At 31.9% G+C, this 17,856-nt stretch overlaps 1 protein-coding gene across 2 annotated transcripts in view; it reads right to left on the reverse strand.

Moving 5' to 3' along the window:
• The window catches only part of LOC149958616 (cyclic AMP-responsive element-binding protein 3-like protein 1), a 178,307-nt gene that overhangs the window by 42,020 nt on the left and 118,431 nt on the right, over window positions 1-17,856 (reverse strand). The window lies entirely within an intron of this gene.

Raw genomic sequence — 17,856 nt, forward strand, 5'->3', positions numbered from 1 at the left:
TTGATTTTGTTAATTTATTATTTATTTTAATTGATTTTATTTATTTATTTAATTGATTTTATTTATTTATTTAATTGATTTTATTTATTTATTTAATTGATTTTATTTACTTATTTAATTGATTTTATTTACTTATTTAATTGATTTTTATTTTAATTGATTTTATTTATTAATTATATTATTTATTTTATTTATTAATTATATTATTTATTTTATTTATTAATTATATTATTTATTTTATTTATTAATTATATTATTTATTTTATTTATTTATTATATAAATTTTATTTATTTATTTATTATGTTAATTTTATTTATTTATTTATTTATTATATTAATTTTATTTATTTATTATATTGTTAATTTTATTTATTATATTATTAATTTTATTTATTTATTATATTATTAATTTGATTTATTTATTACATTATTAATTTTATTTATTACATTATTAATTTTATTTATTTATTATATTATTAATTTTATTTATTTATTATATTATTAATTTTATTTATTTATTTATTATATTATTAATTTTATTTATTTATTTATTTATTATATTATTAATGAATTGACATTGCCTAGGAACCTACTTTTGTACAATATTATTATTGTTTTAATGGCTGATATAAATCGGTATTTTTAATAACTTAATATTTCTTAACATAATTAGTGCACAAAATATTAAAAACCAATTCCAACGCTTTCTAATCAAAATTTTATAATTTAATTAAACTAAGTATTAACAACAATAGAGTTACTTTATCACCTAGCTAAGCAGAAAATACACCACTAAAAAGAGTTGACAGTTTCGTCCGAAAGATGCCTCTGGCGTTAAATAAGCCTATTAATATTAACGTTTCACTAGACTCCCGCTTTGGATACGCCTGGTAAATTATATTTTTTTTTAAAGTAAAATAAATAATAAAAATTAATTAGTACCATCATTAGCCACTAGCCGTCTTGAATACTTAAGCACTACATCCTTATTAGCTATATCTATATATATATATATATATATATATATATATATATATATATATATATATATATATATATATATATATATATATATATATATATTAATAATTTGATTGTAATTTTGCGTGATGTGCGTTGTTGCGTTTTTCCATTTTTTATTATAGACAAAACTGGCTATCAGATGGCTTCGAGTGACCTCCAACGACTATCCTAGAAACTCAGTTGTGACCAGATTGGTCGGTTTTTAAACACTCTTAATTCTATTAATAAATATCACTTTATAGAAATACGAAAAATTTAAAATACTAATAAAAATTTATAATAGTGAATTTCGTTTTAACATATGTCAATAAATTTTTTCGATCCTTAAGTATGACGCTTTCTATTTTTCGCATTCATTTATAGCAAGCTGATTATTTGGTTATTATAAATATTTATTTTAAATTATATTTAGTTATTTATTATATCAAAAATGTATTATTACTAACAATTAGAGTACCCGAGGTGTTTATTGCCAATTTTGTTCCTCCCAAAAGGAGACGTTCGATTTACCATGTGGCAACTGAAAATGACCACTTAAAACAAAAAATCTCCATTTCAAAAAGCATGGTAATTTCTGGGTTTCACATGGTACTTCCAACGAATTTTTTTTTAAATTTGAAAATCACGAAATGGGTCATTTGTGCCACATTTAGGTAAATTTCATCAAGTTTGGGTAAATTGGAAATTTTTGGGGTAAAATTGTAAGAAATCTCGGGTAAAATTAGGAAAAAATCTTATTTTTGTTTTAAGTGGTCAAAACATTTTCGGTTGCCATGGCAAATCGAAAGGGTAGTGCAACGTCTCCTTTTGGGAAATTTCATATTTCTACATTACGCCCGATTTTGAACAAAATCGGCCATAAACACCTCGAGTAAGTAGAAAAAAATACATTGTTGATATTACCAATAATATATTAATGTTGCACTCAGATAGAATGACACAAACAAGAGTCCTCACGTATGGGACATTTGGGGGGCCCAATTAAATTTTTAATCACGGAAAATCTTCAGCTGCTGTGAAACCACAAGCGTACACTTCGCATATAAATAGACCGTTTAACGCTACGGAACAAATAATCGATTAATATTTCGGCTAACGTGAAGGCCAATGAAATAATTTGCATAATAGAGTGCCAGCAGCTTGAAGCCCTGCGACGTCACCAATGTTAAACGTCTATTGAGAAAAAACGCGAGTTTTCATGACAACCATTACGGAAGCTATGGCTGTGACGTCACTAACTTTTAAAAACGCATCAACTGCTAGCGCTCTATAGCGTTAATCCCAGAGAGACTGCTTCTTGGATTTGGAAATATTTCAAGTACAGAAATTCAGGTGGTTCAATTTTCCAAAATATTCTTCAACCGTACGTATTTTTTTTTTATAAATTAATAAAAAAAAATTATAAATTGCGTAAATTAAGAATTTTTCTTCTTAAAATCTTCGTGCTAAAAATATTTAACAATTGTTAAGTCGAGTGTGAAATTGATTAGGCCATAATTAAACAAGATGGGTAAGACTAGATGCTTTCGGAATTTAAATGTGGCTTAACACTGAATTTATGATATTGAAAAGTTAACTACTACAAACTTGCTACGTAAACTACTACAATCTTGCTACGTAAACTACTACAATCTTGCTACGTAAACTACTACAATCTTGCTACGTAAACTACTACAATCTTGCTACGTAAACTACTACAATCTTGCTACGTAAACTACTACAATCTTGCTACGTAAACTACTACAATCTTGCTACGTAAACAACTATAACATTGTTACGTAAACAACTATAACATTGTTACGTAAACAACTATAACATTGTTACGTAAGCAACTATAACATTGTTACGTAAGCAACTATAACATTGTTACGTAAGCAACTATAACATTGTTACGTAAGCAACTATAACATTGTTACGTAAGCAACTATAACATTGTTACGTAAGCAACTATAACATTGTTACGTAAGCAACTATAACATTGTTACGTAAGCAACCTTAAACTCGCTACGTAAACTACTATAAACTCGCTACGTAAACTACTATAAACTCGCTACGTAAACTACTATAAACTCGCTACGTAAACAACTATAAACTCGCTACGTAAACTTCTATAAACTCGCTACGTAAACTTCTATAAACTCGCTACGTAAACTTCTATAAACTCGCTACGTAAACTTCTATAAACTCGCTACGTAAACTTCTATAAACTCGCTACGTAAACTTCTATAAACTCGCTACGTAAACTTCTATAAACTCGCTACGTAAACTTCTATAAACTCGCTACGTAAACTTCTATAAACTCGCTACGTAAACTTCTATAAACTCGCTACGTAAACTACTAAAACTCGCTACGTAAACTACTAAAACTCGCTACGTAAACTACTAAAACTCGCTACGTAAACTACTAAAACTCGATACGTAAACTACTATAACTCGCTACGTAAACTACTATAACTCGCTACGTAAACTACTATAACTCGCTACGTAAACTACTATAAACTCGCTACGTAAACTACTATAAACTCGCTACGTAAACTACTATAACTCGCTACGTAAACTACTATAAACTCGCTACGTAAACTACTATAAACTCGCTACGTAAACTACTATAACTCGCTACGTAAACTACTATAAACTCGCTACGTAAACTACTATAAAATTGCTAAGTAAACTACAATAAACGTGGAACGTAAATTACAATAAACGTGGTACGTAAACTACGAGATATAAAATATAATTTTCAAAATGTATAAATGATCGAAACCGTAAATTTCGCTACAATTGCACTCTTCGTCCGTAGCTTAAGCAGGAATTCTCGTGGTATAAATTTGATAAATGCGAGCTTTTGGAGCGCACAATAGCAATGGTTGCCATCTTATCGAAACACCTGTATGCGAGTCAAACTTCCGCTATGCCTCTATCCCATCGCGAGAACACGCTTCGCACTCGCGCGATAACACGACAATGTTTTGAGAAACACAGCGGGAGATAGTTTAGATAAAAAACAACGTACTGGCGGAGTACATTCAAACGTCCTTTTCTTGATATCATTCAACATTTAAAGTGACAGTTTACACGCTTGACATTCCCTCTACGCCCAGCATTTTAATTTCATAAACTACAAGAAGGGTTGAACACCTGTTGGATTACCTCTTGGACTACCCAGAATCCATTCTTAACATTCCGGAATATTCCCGAACCCCTTCTTGACATTCCAGAATATCCTGAACCCATTCTTGGCATTTCCAGAATATCCCGAACCCATTCTTGACATTTCCAGATTATCCCGCACCCCTTCTTGGCATTCCGGAATATCCTGAACCCATTCTTGGCATTTCCAGAATATCCCGAACCCATTCTTGGCATTTCCAGAATATCCCGAACCCATTCTTGGCATTTCCAGTTTATCCCGAACCCATTCTTGGCATTTCCAGGTTATCCCGAACCCATTCTTGGCATTTCCAGGTTATCCCGAACCCATTCTTGACATTCCGGAATATTCCCTGACCCAATATTGACCTTCCAGAAAATGTCAAGCCTATTCTTGACATTCCAGGATATTCTAGAATCCATTATTGACATTCCAGGTTATCCCGAACCCGTTATTGACATTCTAGGTTATCCCGAACCCTTTCTGGACATTAAAGAAACCATCATTGACATTCCAGATTATCCCGAACCCATTATTGACATTCTGGTTTATTCTCGAACCCATTCTTGACATTCTAGAATATCCCGAACCCATTATTGACATTCCAGGCTATCCCGAACCCATCCTCGACCTTCTAGAATATCTCTAACCCATTTTGAATATTCCCGAACCGATTCTCGACATTCCAGAATATCTCGAATCCATTTTGGACATACCTAGATAAAATCATGGCATTCTCGACATTTATGGATATTCCCGAACCCATTCTCGACATTCTTGGAAATCCGGAACCCGTGCTTGACAATCTAAACTATTGTTTTTTTTAAATTGATTGAAACAGGATTTTAAAAATTCAGAACTCGAGGCTTCGGTGTTGATAAGTACAATATTGACGTTACTTGGGATTCCATTAAATAAACGATAAATTTTGAAGAACGATAACAGAATAATTTCCCGATGGATTTTAGAAGGAAAAAATGCGAATAATATATCTGGGAAATACCAGTTTGTTCACCTTTAAATGAGAAATGGGTTGTTTTTCAAGCATCGAACGAAGCGCGATAAATACATACCGGGAATGGGAAATACTCGAATAGCCTAATTTCGAGAAATCAAGATAACGAAAAATCATTTAACTCTTTTTCGGCAGAAAGGTGGTAATTAAGCCAGTCAAGCACCATCCTACGCAGAAAACTGTCCATCAACCCAGCACGTTTACAGTTTCATAAGCGTAGTATCACAATTCACAACGAAGGAAAAATAGAAAAGAAACAAGCGCGTTTGCGGGATGGCACCTTTATGGTTTTACCATCATCCCTTTGAAATTTTCATTTTGAAATAACAAATTTTTTAAAACGATTTGCTGCTAAAAACTAAAAACAATCACAAAATTTTAATTATTGTCAGGTCATCGAAATTATATCAATAGTAATTTATCTGCCATTCAAGATAATAATAGTAATAATCACCACCTTAGGCCCAAGTGACCTTTAACGCGTTTTATCAGGGGTGCGGGTTTTAAGAAAAATAGGAATATATTTCTAAAAATATAGGACTTTATAGGACTATTTTTTCAAAATTATAGGATTTTATAGGAAATGCTATTTCATTTACTAACTTTATTCATTTAAAAACAAAATCTTTATTTAGTTAAATCTATTTAAAACTATATAACCATTTTATCGCAAAAATATACTAGTAGCTAACCATGTTAACAAAAACAAAAGTATATACTTGAAAGACTTTGTATAGGAATTTATCCAATAGCTAAATCTACCCATGTCACTGAGTAGCGGGATTTGAAATGGGCAAAATATCCTAATTATAGGATTTTATACGATTTTTGGGAATTTTGCTAAAAATATAGGATGTTATAGGACATTTTTAAAAATATAGGATTTTATAGGAATTATAGGACCACTGGGGGCCCTGTCATTATTACCGTTAACCCAAACTAGTTTTTATGGAAATGGGAAACCAAATAACTCGGGGGATAAGCAGACTATCCCGATCAAAGACAACCATAGTTACTCATACTTTAATTCATTATATAAATATTATATTATAATAATAATAATATTTATAAGATAGGCTAATACACAAGGCACCACCCCTTGGTCCAAGTCATCGAGCGACTTTTAAAGCCATTAATTCAGGTGCCCGCGATACAATGCGTAGGCCAGCCCTTCATGCCACGCGAGCCAACAGCTCCCTACACTCACTATTAACGTTAACCTCTAAAAGTTTCTATGGAAAGGGGAAACCGAAGAACTCTGGGTAAGCCCCTTAACCAGTGCGGAGATAAATTGCAAACCCAATGCCACAAGCTAAGATCGAACCCGGCTCCTCTTGCGGCGAGGCGAAAGCGCTGACCACTCGGCCACCCCACGACGGCCGACACTTACGCGTAACGATTGTATTAGATTCCCCCGATCTAGACGCGAATGAAGGCTCAAATGTGGAACGGATTTTCCTGGTCGCGTTTCTTCCCCGATCGAACCGTTTCGGAATTTCGAGTGCTGTTCGCGGATGAAACGCGGATGAACTCGGGGAAGATCTTCCTCGAACGCGCGCGATTATTTGAATAATCGAAGTCGCTTTTTCTTTTGAAGAAAACCGCGCCACTCCAATTTTTGCCCCAAATATCACTCGGTTGACCTTTCAACCAGCTTGTTTCTCTCTCACTCCTATTTTAGGCGCTTTCGCGTGACGTCATGCCATGCCGTAGGGGTAGGATAATGCCCCCCCTCCCACGAAATCATTAGTGAAATCTATACATTCACCATAAAATCTTTAATTGAAATACAATTTTGAAATGTTTTTTTGGATAGTTTAAGGATAATTTTTATGCTGTGGTTGCAGTGGCTTTATTTTTATGTATTATAGTACAAATAAATATCAAATAAAATGTTTTTTGGATAGTTTAAGGATAATTTTTATGCTGTGGTTGCAGTGGCTTTATTTTTATGTATTATAGTACAAATAAATATCAAATAAATAATGAATTAAAACTTAAAAATTGGTATTTATTTAAATTACTTTTAATACACCACCCAAATATTACTTTCAATAAGCCACCCAAATATTAATTTCAATACATAACCTTAAAAATTACTTTTAAAAAGACAAAAAAATTACTTTCAATAAGCCACCCAAATATTACTTTCAATACATAACCTTAAAATTACTTTTAAAAAGACAAAAAAATTACTTTCAATAAGCCACCCAAATATTACCTTCAATACATAACCTTAAATTACTTTTAAAATGGCTTGAAAAATTGCTTTCAATAAGCCACAAAAAAAAATCAAAATATGACATTTTGTTCGAGTAGAAACCGTAATCGAATAAACATTGAAACACCCCCGCACCATTAGCAATCTTAATTTCCCCCCAAAATCCAAGTTAGCACACAAACGCTGAAATATAAGTCAATCCTTCCTGAAAATATCTAGGCTCTAAAAAAAGGTGATTTTCGGACGAGACAACGAAACTCTATATAATCAATCACGTTAAACCCAAATACGCATATAGCTCTACAAAAACATTTGCTAAAAATAGCCATTCACCACCATAAATTCCACCGCGTTCAAAAAACGCAATGGCCAGTTTTATAGACTGATTAAACCAGAAACAAAATCAGGTCAAAATAAGCAGATGAAGTGATGGACAAATTATATCCGCGACTGTATTAAAAATCGTCGATTTTTTCTCTCTCTTAGGATATTAAACTAGTTTATAAATATTATTCAGATATTTCACTGAGAATAAGGTTAAGCTTCTTTATATATATATATATATATATATATATATATATATATATATATATATATATATATATATATATATATATATATATATATATATATATATATATATATATATATATATATATATATTTATATTGTGTTTTTATTGAAGAAACCTCGCCTCGTTTGGGACTTGTTACGAACTATTGTTGTAACAAGGATCGTATTTATAAGAAAGAGGGAATTTTTCCTTTTTTTACGTATCGGTGCCACTTTGGATCGGGTAAATATTGAATTTATGGGGTTTTATAAATATATACATGTTATAACGTGTTGTGATTTGTTCTCTAAAAATGATATAATAAAACCAAGATGTCCAGACAAAAATTTAAATTTCTTAAAGGATAAATAGGTATTATATTTAACAATTTATAGGTTTTTATACTTTTTACTATATGGGATAATATAGTAGTAACATTTTTAATGCAAATATCACCTTAAAAAAAGAATATTGATTAAAAAAAATTTAATCCAATTTTTATACGGATATGACGATTATTTGAGACCGAAATAAACACTAACTAATATTTATAATATATTTAATGGATTTATAGGATAACATAGGACAGGTTGAAAAATACAGGATTTTGTACGAATTACAGGTTCGCTGGGCTGCTTGTAAAACCTTTATAGGACAATTAGTTTGACCACCAAGTTTGTTAAAATAATTTGTAATTATTAATAAGTCGTATGTCTAACGAATATAGATGTTATTTAGGACAATTTTGGGGAAGTGGAGTTCACGACGACGAAATAGATTACACCTAATGGCGACCCGATTTCCCTGATATTTCCAGCTTTTCCCACGGATATTTCCAGGTGCAAGATAACCACAATTAAAACTAAGATGATTGCCATTTAAGCTAAACGGGTTCCACGTTATCATATAGAAGATGTACTATAAGAATTATTTGTGCAAAAAAGTGAATACATTTTTATATTAAATCTTATTGACGTGAATTGATATTCATTAGGAAAAACTATCTGAACTCTCAAAAGATTCCCCGATTTCCCTGATTTTTACTAAAAAAATGGGAAAATCCCTGATATTTCCCGGACATTTCTGACGACAATCGAATTCCCTGATATTTCCAGGTTTTCAAGGTTTTCCAGGTTCAAACACCGGGTCTTTTTCGTCATGTGTCCTCCTTTACCGAAATAAACATTTCGCCTGTCAAATATTGTAATTACAGCATCGTCTGCTATTCCAATTTCAAAATTTCTAATACGTCGAAATTTACATAACGCTTGGAAATTCCACTGGGGGCTCAAATCCAACCCAAAATAAAAAAGTTTTAAAGGTAGTACTATCCAAACACTAGCTTTCTTCGTCGCGTGTTCTCCTTTACTATACTAAAATCTAGGAGCAACAAACACAAGGAGAACGCAACTAGCCTTTAAACACGCTAACTCAGTGTTGTGTACAAATTTCATTGGACGAGCACGTTTTACGGGCGGGGGGGGGGAGCCTATTTCCAAATTTTCCCCTTCCGACGGCAGCAGGCGCTAAAGCGTCTAACCAATAAAAAATGTACAGAAGAAAATCCTTTTGTGGGGTGCTATGTTTGTTGCTCCTTGATTAAAATAAACATTTACACTGTCAAATAGTTTAATTAGAGCATCGTTTGCTATTTATGTTTCTAATACGTCGAAATTAACATAACGCTACGAAATTCTACTCGTGAAAACTTTGTATACAAATGATCGTGAAATGAAGCTGAATTTAAAAAAAAACAAAACAAAAAAAACACATTTTTGAAATATAACAAGAAAATTGAGGTCGTATGAATACTTTTGAAAGAAATTATAAAAGAATCTTTTTTATTTTAATTTTCGGAATCCACCAAAAAATGAAAACATATTTCATTGAAGAACGTTATACTTTTTTGTCGTATTTGGGACACGGTATTCCCTGCTTGAATAGTTTATTTATTTCTGGGAAAAACTTCTTTTCATAGACATTTTTCAATGGAAGGCCAACCGTTATAACCTACATTTATTTGCATTTTTTATAATTTTAAAATTTTCACACTTTTATATACTGGGGTATTATTCTGTAAGCTGAATTTTGTAAAGTCCAAGGTATTCAAAATAACCCAACTCAATGTTTTTAATTAACCTTTTTTAAATTTAATTATTTTCATTTAGTTAATTTTTATATTTCAAACGAATTTAATTATTTTAACTTTCAAAGTTACCCGATATTATTTTTTTTTAAATTACTGTCCTTTATAAACTTACTGTGATACTCGCTTAGCCGCCATTTTAAAAAATGGCCGCAGCACCAAAAAAACGAAATTTGAAATATCTTAAAAACAAATACAACGATTTCAATGAAAATTTCAGGATCAAAAGAAGTTAAAAGACCTGCAAAACTATTTCAATTCATACACAATTTAAATATATTACTCATTTGGCAGAAGCAAATGCAGATTTTTAAATAATTTAACGGCAATTGACTAGTTTCTAATCTTTTTTAACTACAAAATGTGTCTATTTCGATATTTTGACACTACCTTAATTATAGAATCTAGTAATCAAATGTCAAACTTATACTCATTACGTTACTTATTATATGATGGTGTGAAGTAAATTAGTAGAAATATCAGCTCCAATACTTTTAAAATACGATATAACGGTTGGCTTTTCTGTAAAACGTTTTATAATTACTGTACCAATAATATAAAATATATAGATGATAAATTATTTAACAAATGACACCTTACGTCGAGAAATATAATTAGAAGATATTAAAAAAGCATTATTTCTAAACTGGCTTTTCAAATTTTATAACCAGAGTCGGAAAAAATAAATAAATTGACGGTTTGATAATTATAATGATGACATTTTCGTCTACGTAGTCTTTATATTTACGTAATTTATTTCTATAGAGACGACCCATATAAATCGGTTAATAACTTTATTTGATTGAAATTTAAGTAGGTACGAAAAGATAATATTTTTTGTCGGCCTAATTAACAGTCGCAAATGTTTATTCGAAGATGGTAATTATAATGAACGAATCTCTTACGCTTGAATATTTTAATTAACCCACTTATTATCAAATTAGAAGTTTATATAAGTTGTTAGTATAATAGTTTTTATTTCGATAGTTAAGACAAAAATTATCATATAATATTATGTGCAGGGAACGAAAACCCGTCAGTAAAGATATTTCAATTTTGGCTACGAGATGGCGCCGATGTCACTAACTAAAACTCACAAATAAAATACTTCGAAGTTCAAACGCTTAGTAAGTTCTTTAGTTTTATATTTTAATAATGGCTACGAGATGGCGCCGATGTCATGAATTAAAATTCACAAATAAAATACTTAAAAACGATTCGTAAGTTCTTTAGTTTTATATTTTAATATTGGCTACGAGATGGCGCCGATGTCATGAATTAAAACACACAAAAATAAAATACTTAAAAACGATTCGTAAGTTTATTAGTTTTATATTTTAATATTGGCTTTGAGATGGCACCGATGTCAGAAATTAATATTCGCGAAAATACAGAGCCTTGATTGACGTACTTAATTAATTTTTTCAGAAGGTCGTAGGTTCTCATAGACTAACGTGATGTAAACTTTAAACTCGAATATCTCTGACCACACACACTGAAATATCGAATTTAGGTTTCGTGACGACACAGTTACGGTGACTTTTTACTATGCCTAGCAACGACGACAAATATTTCGCTGTTTGAGTCACTACATGTCCTCTAGCTGATTTTTCCATTGGCAGTCTTGACAATAAGAATTTATTTCATGGGTATTTTTGACAATAAGAGTACTTTTATTTTATTTGCAGCCTTGACAACAGGTACTTTTTTCATTGGCAGTCTTGACAATAAGAATTTATTTCATGGGTAGTTTTGGCTATTTTTATTCCATTGGTAGTCTTGACAATAAGAATTTATTTCATGGGTAGTTTTGGCTATAAAAGTATTTTTATTCCATTGGTAGTCTTGACAATAAGAATTTATTTAATTGGTACTTTTGGCTATAAAAGTATTTTTATTCCATTGGTAGTCTTGACAATAAAAATTTATTTCATGGGTAGTTTTGGCTATAAGAGTATTTTTATTCAATAAGTAGACTTGACAACAAGAATTTTTACTATTGGTAGTATTAACAACAATAATTTTTTCTATTAGTAGTCTTAACAACAATAATTTTTTCTATTAGTAGTCTTGACAACAATAATTTTTTCTATTGGTAGTATTGACAACAAGAATTTTTTCTATTGGTAGTATTGACAACAAGAATTTTTCTATTGGTAGTCTTGACAACAAGAATTTTTTCTATTGGTAGTATTGACAACAAGAATTTTTTCTATTGGTAGTATTGACAACAAGAATTTTTTCTATTGGTAGTATTGACATCAAGATTTTTTTTTCTATTGGTAGCCTTCACAACAATAATTTTTTTTATTAGTAGTCTTGACAACAAGAATTTGTTTCATTAGCAGTCTTTTTAAAAGAGAAAAACAACGCGTCGTCTGCTTAGACGACCTCTGCCTCAGACACGCCACAAGCGGGGAAAATATCTTCTTAGCTCCCCATTAAATACGGATAGACTAAAACTATTTGAAGCAGGCTGTACATACCAAATTCAGAAAAAAGTAGTTAAAATTTCATCAGTCAAAAAAAAGGGGGAAATTGTGTAAAATCGCTTTGTCTTCGGATCACGAAATTTAAGTCAGTATCGAGAAACAAACGTGTTAAGAAAGGGGGCGCTAGCAGCGATCATGTTTGTTCGGCTGCACCGCCCAAGAAGGTTGACTGACTACAGCGCCTCTGGTGCCGTCATTTTTTATATATTATTTTTTCAAAACAATTTTTCTCGAAACGTTTTCCTCCCAAAAAATTGAAACGGACTTCAATCTCGGAACTATCGCTTCTGGTGTTAATTAATGGATTTTTAAAAGCGAACGGACACATTTTTGATTCTCGAAGGTGCTAGCTCTACCTGGGCTGGCTGGCTGGATGCCAGCTCCTAATTGATTTTAGCGGGAAGCCGTTCTTTCAACAGCCACTCAAAATATGAAAAAGAAAAAAATCATGAAAGGAATGTTCGGATAATTTTTTAAAAGGTCGTTGAATTTTTTTTTGAAATTCAAATGTTGCGTTGGATCTTTTTATATAGCTTAAAATATTATAAATATTATTCATATTATCAAGAATGCATTTAATTATAGAGTGGGTAGGGTAGTGAAAAGCTCTCAATAAAAAAATAAATGTGAAAAATAGAAAGTGTCATACTTAAGGATGAAAAAATTTATTGACTTATGTTAAAACGAAATTCACAATATTTTAAATTTATATTTGTATTTTAAATTTATTAGTAATTTTGTACCGTGATATTTACTAAAATTATTAAGAGGGTTTAAAAACTGAGAAATCCGGCCATAACTGAGTTTCTAGGAAAGTCGTTGGAGGTCGCTCAAAGCCGCTATTGAAAATTCACGGGGAAAATTAGCGGGAAAAGCGCCATCTGGTAGCCAGATTTGTGTGTAATATAATAAATGGCCCAACGCAACAAACCGCAAAATTACAAAACAGCGAAAATATTTACGCATAATTAAACACGAGCGTGAAAATTGACTGAGAAATATTGTAATTACGGGTATCACCGCCATCTAGAGGCAATTTCGGTCCCTCACTTCCCCATTAAATTCCTTTGTATATGAAAAACATTATCGACTGTTGTACTCGATAACCCGGCCATAGTTACGAATGCAAATTGCCGTCCTCATTAGTATTTCAGAGTCGATGTTAGTCGCCGTTTCCATGTCTTGAGGACCAATAATTGGAAGGGAAAAATAGCCGAAATTTCAAAATAATTTTCGTCCGGAAACTAAAAAAGGGGAAAACGCCCTACCTCCCCCCAGGGCCAGAATACATTTAAGAAAGATTGTTTTTAATTACTTAACTCTGCTCCAATTACCAAATATTCGACTCTGTTTGGTTTCTGACAATTATGTAAAGATTATTTGAAATGTTGTTTCCATGTCACAATTGGGTATTTAAATTTTTCTAAAATTTAATTATTGTGGTGATTATCTTGTGGTAAAGATTCAAAGTGGGAAAAAGTGCAGTGTCACGGGTTGGAAGGGAAAGATTTGGACATTCTTTCCACCAGTGGCGCCACCTGACCCCTTAGTCCCTCTCCCCCATCTTGTAAAAACTATAACTCTTCCGCAAAAATGTATTCACTGTCTCTTTCTAAAATTATCTCATGACTTGACGCGAAATAAAATGTTTCTTTTTCACCAACATCGTTATTATTTTACCAATACTTAAGTCCCTAATCGAGCAGGCAACAGTAAACCTAGCGTTCTTCAGTCGGCGCTATGGTAAAAATAATTAGCTCTCCCAACCCCGGTAGTTCCTAAACCTAAAAACTACAACTAAAGTTTAAATATTATTTTTTTCAGCTAGGCTAATACCTTTGGCCCCACCTTAGGCCCAAGTCATCTAGCGACTTATAATGCCTTTATACAGGAGGCCGGGTTACAAGGCGTTGGAGGGTGGTGGCAATTTCGATAATTCATAAAATTTCGGTTAACTGTTTATTTATGGATATTATTCGCGGTTATAAAACCATTTAATCTGCAAAAATAAGTTTTTTTTCGGATATGGATGAAAACAAATAAAACGGATATTTCTGATCCAACCCCGAGCTCTAAAAATGAATAGTCCAGTGTACAAGTCCAGGTAATTGGGAAATTTTAAAATGGACCTAAAAAGTCAGGGAATTTTAAGAATTTGTAAAAAAAAAAACAATTTAAATTTATCTATATAATTTTATGAAGGCCAATTTTACTATCGTTTTGTGAAAAATTCTGAGTTTTTTTATCAAAATAAAAAATACGATTTAAATCAAATCTATATTTATCGACTTTACTTAAATAAAAAACCCTGTTAAAAACCTGACTAATTCCATAACGTGCGCGTTTAATGTCAATATCAGCCTATAGGGGTCGTTGCGGACGGTAAATCCAGCCCCAAAAAAGGGGTCAAATGGGCGTACTTCGGCTTAAGCATCCGTTTAATATTTTCGCACGAATTTGGAAATAACCCATTTCTTCTCTGGATCGAGATGAGAAGACGGGTTAAAACAATGGAACGACTCCTACTCCTTCAATGAGAATGTTTCATTCTTTGGTTACTTTTTCTGGCCGTGGAACCAGTAGCGGCGCCTCTGATGGTTCGAGCGTATATTCCTCTACTAAATTTAGACGACGCTTTGGTCATTAAGGAGTTAAAAATGCCGTTATCAGAGATGCTTTCGTAATGGGGGTTTTAACCCGTTAATATGGAGCAACGGTTTTTGTATATTATTAGATTGGTCCGTGTGTTTTATGATGGCTTTAAAGGCGTTGTTAAGGATATTTTAGTCGATTCCCTGTTTCGAGTTTCTATTCAATTAAATTTAAAAAGTGGTGGTCGTAATAAATTATTTCTTTTGATTTATGGCCGTTAAACATTTTACGAGTCGAAACGATAAGCAGACTATCCCGATCAAAGACAACCACGGTTACCCGTTTTTTGTTTGCTCGAAGACCTATGGTACGAGCTATTAGTAAGTTTTTAAACTTCTTCAAATTCGTTTAGGGTTTAGCTTTATTATCCCTTTTCATAATGGACTAATCTACTTATTCGCCAATTTTATCATCCTTTACAATGCAGTCCATAGGTGGTTCCTTTTAACTACCCATACTTTAAATCATTATATAATTATTATAATCATTAATAATACCCAAGGCACCAACTTAGGCCTAAGTCATCGAACGACTTTTAATGCCTTAATTCAGGTGGCAGGGTTACAACGCGTAGGAGGGTGGCGGCAAGCCCCGCATGCCACGCGAGCCAACAGCTCCCTACCCTCACTACTGCCGTTAACCTCGACACGTTTTTATGGAAAGGGGATACCGAAGAACTCGGGGGGAAACCCCTTAAGCGAGTGAGGAGAGAGCTCGCAATCTCAACGCGGAAGGAGTGGTTCCGAGTTTTCACCCAGTGCCACAAGCTGGGAACGAACACTAATATCGGTTTATGTTAAACCAGGATTAATTTTAATAAACCGATAATCGGTAAACATTTAAAAGCAACTATTTAACGAAGCAGCTAAGCTATTAAGACCTCGTGATAATCAGATCGCAAAACGCCACCCATATTTATCGTTTCTTGACACGGAACTAGCATTCCCCGCGTATTTCGATATTTGATAGTCGCAATTAAAACTTATCCAGTTTTATGGGCACGCGTAAAAATTGGCGAATTTTAATTGCTGTTTATTTTTACGGTGCTGAATTTCTAATTAGGTAGCTTCTCAGAAGCTGTTGATAAATGGGATGTTTTCGGCAGTTTAAAGATAATATTTTTAGGTCATTGTTTTCGTAGTCAAACAACGGGTCTATTTTTGGAGGAACATGGAGAAAAAAAACAGTCTGTGTTTGGGAAAAATTTACGTTGTTATCGTATTTAGAATAACACTAATTTAAATATTATCTCTACGATATGTTTTTTTGGGAAAATTTTGTAGTTATAACTATAAGATAGCGTAGGGGATGTTTTTTTTTAAATTTTAATGTTCATTTAAATTTTGTTTTACGCATGCGTGGTTCATATAAAATAAAGAAATATTTTGCTGGGGTTCATGAACGTTTCCACGTAAAACGTTTGTCGGAAAATATAAAAGGTATAATAGAAATGATTTATTTGTTAAGCTAAAATATTTCTAGTTAAAATTGATCTTGAAAATATTCGAGAGGGATACTAACCTTGTAAGTAGGATATGTCACTCGTGTTTACAAAATGTACCTAAAATATTTTATATAATGTATCCAAATCAATCCATATAATATAGCCATAATAGGAGATATATTAGAGACAAAATGTGGGAGATATTGTAAACCAAAAGGTGGATTATATTGTAATCTAAAATATGGTTTACATTACAAATCAAAATAAGGATTATATTACAATCCAAAATACAGATTATATTACAGCTCAAAATATCGGACATATTGTAGCCCAAATATCGGATGTATTGTAGCCAAAATATCGGATATATTATAGCTAAAAATATCGGATATATTATAGCCAAAATATCGGATACATTATAGCCAAGATATCGGATATAACGTAGCCAAAATACCGGATATAACGTAGCCAAAATATCGGATATAACGTAGCCAAAACATCGGATACAATGTAGCCAAAACATCGGATACAATGTAGCCAAAATACCAGAAATAACGTAGCCAAAATATCGGATATAACGTTGCCAAAATATCGGATATAATGTAGCCAAAATACCGGATATAATGTAGCCAAACGATCTAGAACTGTAACGGAAATAGCCCAGATTTGTCATTTCGTGGAATTTTAAAAATGCTTTATGATAAAATTTCAATTAACGGGGTAACTTCGTGATATTTACGATATTATTGAAACCGGAATGTCCGTATGAATATAAAATTTTGAGTGAAGGGCAAAATCTCAAAGAGTTACGAGAAATGACTCGAAAAATTACGACTGCACATGAACAGTTAATTTCCAAATATTTAAATATAAAATTTTGGAATCTAGCGTGACATTGGAAGAATGTATAAGTTATTCACCTGTATTCACGTGTATTTATATTTAAAAGTAGTGTTGTTAATTTTCCGCAAATCGGAAAAATTACAAATTGAAACATATTACTTTTTAAGGGTTTTTAATGTTTTTCACTTTTTATCGTTATAAAATGTCTAATATCAGTAAACATACTACAAAACATTAATAGTGTTACTTTGTTAATCAGTTTAAAGCTAGTCTATGTTTAGTTTTACTTTCAGATTCGGAAAATGAGGCGAAAATG

This window comes from Leiobunum rupestre, chromosome 2 (genome assembly GCF_980474605.1).
Source record: "Leiobunum rupestre chromosome 2, qqLeiRupe1.1.hap1, whole genome shotgun sequence".
Lineage (NCBI taxonomy): Eukaryota > Metazoa > Arthropoda > Arachnida > Opiliones > Sclerosomatidae > Leiobunum > Leiobunum rupestre.